This window comes from Watersipora subatra, chromosome 2, assembly GCF_963576615.1.
Source record: "Watersipora subatra chromosome 2, tzWatSuba1.1, whole genome shotgun sequence".
Taxonomy (NCBI): domain Eukaryota; kingdom Metazoa; phylum Bryozoa; class Gymnolaemata; order Cheilostomatida; family Watersiporidae; genus Watersipora; species Watersipora subatra.
The window spans coordinates 21,743,886-21,751,955 of record NC_088709.1 but is presented as its reverse complement, the minus strand read 5'-3'; the positions used below and the strand labels follow the sequence as shown (position 1 = coordinate 21,751,955).

The following is an 8,070-nucleotide window of genomic DNA, read 5'->3' as shown; positions in this document are numbered from 1 at the left end:
AAAGATTCACCTTGTCTTACTCTGATGTGTTGTAAGTGCTAAATATGTGGGAATGTGATTACAAGCTCTTAAAAGCTCAAAAACGAAAATTCGCCGTAGATTGAAATCTCTTTATTTCGATGACGTAGCCATGAAATTTGGTTATTGTCTTGCCACGTATGTTCTCACGTGAATTGAAAGGCCAATAAAAATCTCAAAGTAAAAACTTATCGTAGCACTAGTTTATGACAAACACTTCGGGTTTTACCGAAGACCCCGTATCAAATATAGATGCTCGCTACTTTACAGTTTTGGTTCAACCTGGTCTGATCGTCAAGTCGTAATCTGATCATGTGACCAAATACTTCGCAAATAATCTTTGCAGCACTTTTCAATATCACAGGTGACCAACCGGCTCGTCATGATTATCAGACAATGATATGTACTCTTTCAAAGTGAGGCTAAAATATTAAATTAATTTTGAAGGCAACCCAACTAACAATTTTACGTTCCCAGAACGTTCCAGGGATGTTTCAAAAAGTCCCAGAAACGTTTCATCGTTATAAGATGAAACGTTCAAGTTATAAGATATCACTGCTAAAAGTGACAGCATTTGCAATGACGATAAAACAGACGCGTAAGAACAATAGACATGGTTTTATTGAATGCGTAAAGTATATTTGTGAAAACATTTCGACGAATAAGGTTGCATGAAAGTGTAAACGGAAACCATCTCTCACAACTACGTCACATGAGCCGTTTTGGAAACAGAATCCAAACTAGGGCGGTCTCGTGTGGCTGCGATTAACTGTTTGTTTTTGAGCTTTTAAGAGCTTGTAATCACATATCCAAATATTTGGCACCTACAACGCAATAGAGTAAAACATGGTGAATCTTTTGATACCAAATAACAGTAATGTGAATTTTATTTTAAGTCAAATTTTAATAACTGTATATTGTTGAGCATAAGAATCAGCAGCGCTGAGCCGCTTTGATGATAAAACAATCAAGTTACTGTTGTCGTTTTTTGATTTCAGACGGTGAAAAGCATATGAGGTACAAGGCAGCCTTTTTTTCCAATTTAAATTGCAAGCATGCATGCAGCCTATGCACTCAGGTCTGTATTCTCTGGTTGCCTGTTAGGGCTGCACATGTTAGGCGACTAGTTATGAACACTTGGGGGTTTAAGAGACGGTGTTAGCCCCCTCTTTAAGGGGATATGGGGCAGCGCCCCGGAGCTCGGGATCTTTTAGGCATCAACAACCCTCAAAGTGTGCATAAATCCAATTAATTGTAAGCATCGAAATCTACATAAATATATTGCATATGGTACATGGTAGGCAAAACCTTTTCTTTATTCAACGAACGATATAAAACTCATGACAATACAGATTTCTGTGAAAAACATTGAAATAACAATGGCTATTACTTATTTATTGCAATAGCTTTTATTCTGTCTATGTGTCCATTTCAGAAATCTTTCACAACTGATTCTGTATCTGCATGTAGTTCAACATATTTATACCTTAACCATTTTGAAGTGATCAAAAAACTTCTGCTGGCCGTTTTCTGATATTTTACAATTCAGCATCACAGGCGCTGGACTACTTAGTTAAACCAGACTGACCAAACCTTATCATTTATTGGACAACTTATATTGATCAAATATAATAATCACTATATTTTTATACAAATAGTTAATTTAATCACCATTCAATATGCAATTGATGTGATAATATAACCTAAAAAACATTGCAATAGAAATTTTACAAAACTAAATTGAGGTATTTATGTGCATACAAACACATGTACATACCAATGAGTGCGGTTACATGCTGTGCGACAAAAAGGCTTCGCTCAAACATGAGTCTTCACATGTTTTGCTAGATGACGGCAGTAAAGCTAGCACTGCAAATTTTGCAATTGAATGGTTAATCCCTGGGGTGAGTCCTCATGTGATTTATGTAAGTAGTGCTTTGAGCAAAGCTACTGCTGCACATCTTACACCGGTATTGCTTTTTTTCCAGTATGAGTCCTCATATGACGTGTTAGATGACTGCGTTGAGCAAAGTTAGTTTTGCAAATCTGGCATTTGAATGGTTTCTCTCGAGTATGAGTTCTCATGTGAGTTGTTAGTTGACTGAGTTGAGCAAAGCTACTACTACAAATCTTGCATTGATATGGCTTCTCTCCAGTGTGAGTTCTCATATGATGTGTTAGATGACTGCGACAAGCAAAGCTTCTGCTGCATACTTTGCATTGGAATGGTTTCTCTCCAGTATGAGTCCTCATGTGACGTGTTAGATTACTGCGACGAGTAAAGCTTCTACTGCAAATCTTGCATTGGAATGGTTTCTCTCCAGTATGAGTTCTCATGTGAGTTGTTAGGTCAGTGTTTTGAGCAAAGCTAATACTGCAAATCTTGCAGTGATATGGCTTCTCTCCAGTATGAAATCGCATGTGAGTTGTTAGATGACTGAGTTGAGCAAAGCTACGACTACAAATCTTGCATTGATATGGTTTCTCTCCAGTATGAGTTCTCATGTGAGTTGTTAGAATTCTGTGGTGAGCAAAGCTTCTGCTGCATATTTTGCATTGATATGGCTTCTCTCCAGTATGAGTTCTCATGTGCGTTTTTAGAATTCTGTGGTGAGGAAAGCTACTACTACAAATCTTGCATTGATATGGCTTCTCTCCATTGTGAGTTCTCATGTGAATTGTTAGATTACTGCGACGAGCAAAGCTTCTACTACAAATCTTGCATTGGAATGGTTTCTCTCCAGTATGAGTTCTCACGTGAGTTGTTAGGCCAGTGCTTTGAGCAAAGCTAATACTGCAAATCTTGCATTGATAAGGCTGCTCTCCAGTATGAGTTCGCATGTGAGTTGTTAGATGACTGATTTGAGCAAAGCTACGACTACAAATCTTGCTTTGATATGGCTTCTCTCCAGTATGAGTTCGCATGTGAGTTGTTAGATTACTGCGGTGAGTAAAGCTTCTGCTGCATAATTTGCATTGGAATGGTTTCTCTCCAGTATGAGTCATCATGTGAGTTGTTAGAATACTGGGTTGAGCAAAGCTACTACTGCACACCTTGCACTGAAAACTTGTCTTAGTGTTAGGATCCTTTGGTTTTATCTTTTCGCTGGTTGTAGATAATAATCTTCCAGTTGTAATATTTTGGCTTTTATGAGAGGATTTACTTCCACAAAATTTACCTACAAAATGAGTTTATTACTTTTTAGCAACACACAAAAGGATTGTTGCGTCAGAAAAATTTTATTTAAACCCTATAAGCAATAAATGGAATTTTTTCATCTCAAACATGCCTACCGTTAAACCTCTATTTGAACGCGAACTTGATATGTCTTACCAAGTAGCTTTATACCTAAACTGGTCTGATATATCGACGTAAATGAAAAACGGCTTAGCAAAAATGCTGACGCTGATGGCATTTATATGGCTTTACCCACAAGAGAATACAAAATATAGGTACCATTAGCATTGCTTGGATAGCATCGAAACGTATTTTGCCAAAAAATTGATGAGCTAGCCGAAAAATATTGTAGCACCCTCTAATTGAACTTCACCTCTAATAAAACATCACTGAAGGGAACCAGTTGAAAAATACAGCACTATTGCATCCAAATAGAGGTTAAAAACAGCCGACCCAGGTTAAAAACAGGACTGAAAAACAGCATGCATAAGAAGATTTAGCTTGACAGAAAAGCAGACGATTCTGTCAACTTTAGGTCATTTTACCAAATCCCAATTTTACCTTTCCATTATATCTGACACCATTTAATTCTCAATGGCAAAGTAAAATTTGTTTCTCCGGAATCACGAGAGACAATATTTAGTTAGTCTGGTTGCCATAGGGCTTTTTCAAGTCACTCTGTGATAAAGAAGGAAAGACTATGTGATATAACGGGTTTAAAGTGTAACACCTAGATCAGAGCATCCCTCACCTTTTTTAATCACATCTACCGATGATACTATTGTTAAGCAGCAATAATTAGATGTTTATTAGACGTAATTTAAAGTTGTGGTTGCGTCAAATGTGAATTTTAAGAGAAAGTATTTTTTTGTCCATGGGTTGATATGTTTGTTGTGTTAGACGATCCTATTGGCAAGATATTTGAAGATTTAAACAGAGAAAAAATTAATCGCAGTTAAAACGCCTGGGTCAAAAAAACTTGCCCAGACTTGCCCAAAATGATTACAACCTGTCTCTATCCCTGGTATTTACATTGGCTAATGCGATAAAAGTCCAGTCTTTTGCGGCTGTAGTGGCGTATATTTTATTTTTTATTTGATCATGTTGGCTAGAATAAAGTTTCAAATCCAGCTACAGATACATTATTATGAATGTTTCGAACGCCTCAAATGAGGGAAATTGAAAACTTGTCATATTATCTTCCTCCAAATGCTGTGTAAACATTTGAGTATCAACTACTAGTTCTACCAGTCTACGATAATTAGGTCATCGAGTTAGCTGATACAAAAGCCGTGATGAAATAAGCTAAGTTCTCAGCTGCTACACACACACCGAAAAATTAGCTACTAAATAAAATAGGCACATCGCCATCTTTCGAAATATGTTCGAATATTTAGCCAAAACCAACTGCATCCCAAAAAGTCATGTATAACCTACGTTATCTAGTTATTGTTAGTGTTAATTTAAAGAAAATTTTACTGGTCAATTCGATTAGTTAATTCAAGTACAAAACAAATAGTTTTAAGAGTTGACCGAAATAGTGAACGCAAAACAAAGTCAAGTTCATTGAAATCAATTAACCCACCTATCCTGGTAAAGGATTAATAAAACCATTATTGCACCTGGTTGGCAGTTTGTGGACTCAGCTGTTTTCACTTAGTAGGGTAGAGCATAAAACTTTTGAACTTAATATTTAGTCCGTTGGAATTGAGTCGAGCTATTCAAAAGTACCTGTCAATACAGCTCTGATTACACTTCAAAAATCTATCTATCAGAGAAGATTTCAGCACAGAAGATAATAGGGTTATTATGTATTGAACATGTTCTGCAAATCATGTTTTGCATTATTTTGTACAATATTATTTCTACAAGCAAAAAATTTTCATCTTGGCACAAAGCTTTTATTAAGAATATCTATCCACATCATGGCCACTCACATAGTTTCAGCTTATACAATAGGACAAACTCATCTACTGCAGAAACTCAAACAAAACATCATGGTTTATGCAGCACACATTCAAGTCTCTCTTCCCCATTTATGGCAGATTCCACACTGACAAAGCTGCTTCAGCTGGTGAGACCACATAAATATCCTGTAATCAATAAAACAAATGCAATAAATATATGTCATTCATAGATACAGTAATACTTCAACTTATGAGTGCTCCAACGTACGAGAAACTTGAGATACGAGCCAGCTTTTAAGCAAGTTTTAGCACTAACATACGAGCCATGTTTGAGATACAAGCACGTGAGTCAGTTGCCAAGTATGCCGGAGGTGTTTTATGAGAACAGCATCACTCTGTATTTTTCAACTGCTCAGATTATACTTTAGTACCGTGTTTTTTGTGCGCGATTTTCAGTGCAGAATTATGTGAATTAAAAGTACTGTGCGTAGACCAAAAGTTTGCCAGTAAAATGAAAGATAATACAAAGAAAAAGCAAATAATAACAATTCATATTAAACGGAAAAATATGATTGGTGATAGGAAAAAGTTGTAATTCTATCAATTAGTAAGTGTATTCACGAGTAGTAAATTTATTACCTTTAGTATATTCATCAATCTCAGCCATTGTATTGCTAGATGCTATTGATTAAAAAGAAGCCGCCAAGAACTCACTGTACATACGTATCTCGCACGGGCGCAGAGGAAATTACATTATAGCCTCAAACAGGGAAATATAATCTGAATGTAAACACAACAGTATATCTATAGGAGACTCAAAATAAAGGATAAATTCACCTCCATTCTCCTATCTTCCTCTGTAGCATAACACCGCTGACGCCAGTCAGCTCTAACTATAAGCTGTCTGCCACAAACGCTGACCGCTTGATGCTCAGAGAACACAGAGTCACCGTCGCAGGAACTGGGAGCATTTTTACCATTCTGTTGTTCATCATTAATATGTGTTGATCAAATAATTCGTTAAAGTAACGATGTTAATTAGTTTAGTAATTATTGATGTCTATGCTATCTATTAACAGAGTAAAATTCCTAAATTTGAGATCACAGACAATGCGTTTTACGAGTGGTAACATTTATGATGACCTATATAAAAATTCCGTGCTGATGATTGGCCAATAAAGCGATCTTATATTTATCGCTCGCGGACTCTTATCAGATGTATCACTTGTTACGTCACAAATGAAGCGCTCACTGGAATCTGAGCTTTTTAAAAGATGGCCTCATTCAAACGTTTATATCTCTGAACAGATTTAGTCTACAAAGACAAAAATGACATCAAATTGTAGCTGATGTTTTAGCTTTTTATTGGTCTTAATTTCATTGAATCGACCTTTTTGACGCAACCACATCTTAAAGGGTGAGTAGAAATACATGAACAATTCTCTTCTTGCAATATGCATAATTAGCCAATGAACCAACAAGCTCTACTGACAAAAATCTATATATTATTTAATACGACAGCTATTTGGGCTGAGCGATAGCAATTAAGTACTTGGGACGTTTCCGGTATCGCTCGGTTAGAAGGTGTTGTTAATGTTGGTAGGAGCAGTTAATATCTCTACATAAATTGATTCCCACTGCTAGCTACTATGGACTGCATAATTCATTACAATAGAGCACCACATCCTAGCGAGCTGATGTTTTGCTAATGGAAACAAGCATGTAATGGAAGGTTTGTTGTGAGCTGTTAAGCAATATTTACAAAGAATCCGAGAGGTCTATTAGAAAATAGTGAAGCCATTTTTGCAACTCAAACTGCTCATTTCCTGTAAAAACCCTACTGATGCTGGGTGACATTTATTTCTGAGTCAGAATATCAAAAAACTTTTTGAGCTGCAAGGAATCTGAATCAAAAGAAACTAAAGTGAGAAATCAGCTACCAAGTATACTTCGTCCTTTAATAAATAATCAATTGATTATTCAATCAGGAAGTGAATGCAATAGTTCTTAGTAGTAAAGTCAGTAGTAGTTAGTAGCATCAGTTAGTTGTGAATGCATAAAAAATTCTGCATACTTTCTACTTAATCACTCATCAGCAAAGACGAAGCGGCTTATTATAATTGGTTGGTGTGGACTGCAATCCAATGGATCAGTGATGTATATTATAATGCTAAAAGATTCCATATCATACAAATAAGTAATAAATCTTACAACAAACTACTGTCTGCCTCTGATTAGTTGTTGTTGCTGTACTCACATAGTCTATATATCTGACACTATACAGCTGTCTCTGTATCCAGAAAATACAAATCATCGTATGCATGTAATTCGTGTACAACTAGCTAGCCAAGATAGGTGAGATATTCACATTACCATTCACATTTACATTAGAACTTGCTTAAGCAATGCCCTTTAGGGTATAAATTCGCACCAACTTTTGAATGCATGATTACATTGATTATTGGGCACATTTCATACAAGACATACTACAATCTTCTCTGAATCTCGCTATAAACACTTGTAGAATTGGGTTTTAAAAGGTTTAAACCAAACACGCTAAAAATTTTAGTGAGGGCGAAGACAAAACTGAAGAGTGATAAAATTTTAGTGATAAAAGTTGAAATCCAGTAAAATGGTTAAAAATGCATACTAAAACTTAGCTTTAGGTGTATGCTTAGTAAGCTAAACTTATTTGAAGTGAGTTAAAAGGTTATGCTATTTGTACATCGTCTTGAAGGTAAGAACTTATTACCGTACAAACTGCATTTGGTATACACAACACATTGTTGCATTTTATTGCAGATCATAACCACTAAATTACTAAACCACTGGATTATTAACTACTGAGCTAAAAATATGCTAAAAGTGGTAAGCTAACAATGACAATTCTCTGCCACCTGTTGACGCGATGATGGTGCGTGGCAACCAGACTATTATGAGTAGAGAGAAAGAGTACTGAGTAGGGAA

At 36.0% G+C, this 8,070-nt stretch overlaps 1 pseudogene; it reads right to left on the bottom strand.

The window, feature by feature from the left end:
- Window positions 1-1,797: 1,797 nt before the first annotated feature.
- Window positions 1,798-3,080, bottom strand: LOC137387297 (zinc finger protein 135-like; annotated as a pseudogene).
- Between the last annotated feature and the right edge of the window lie 4,990 nt (window positions 3,081-8,070).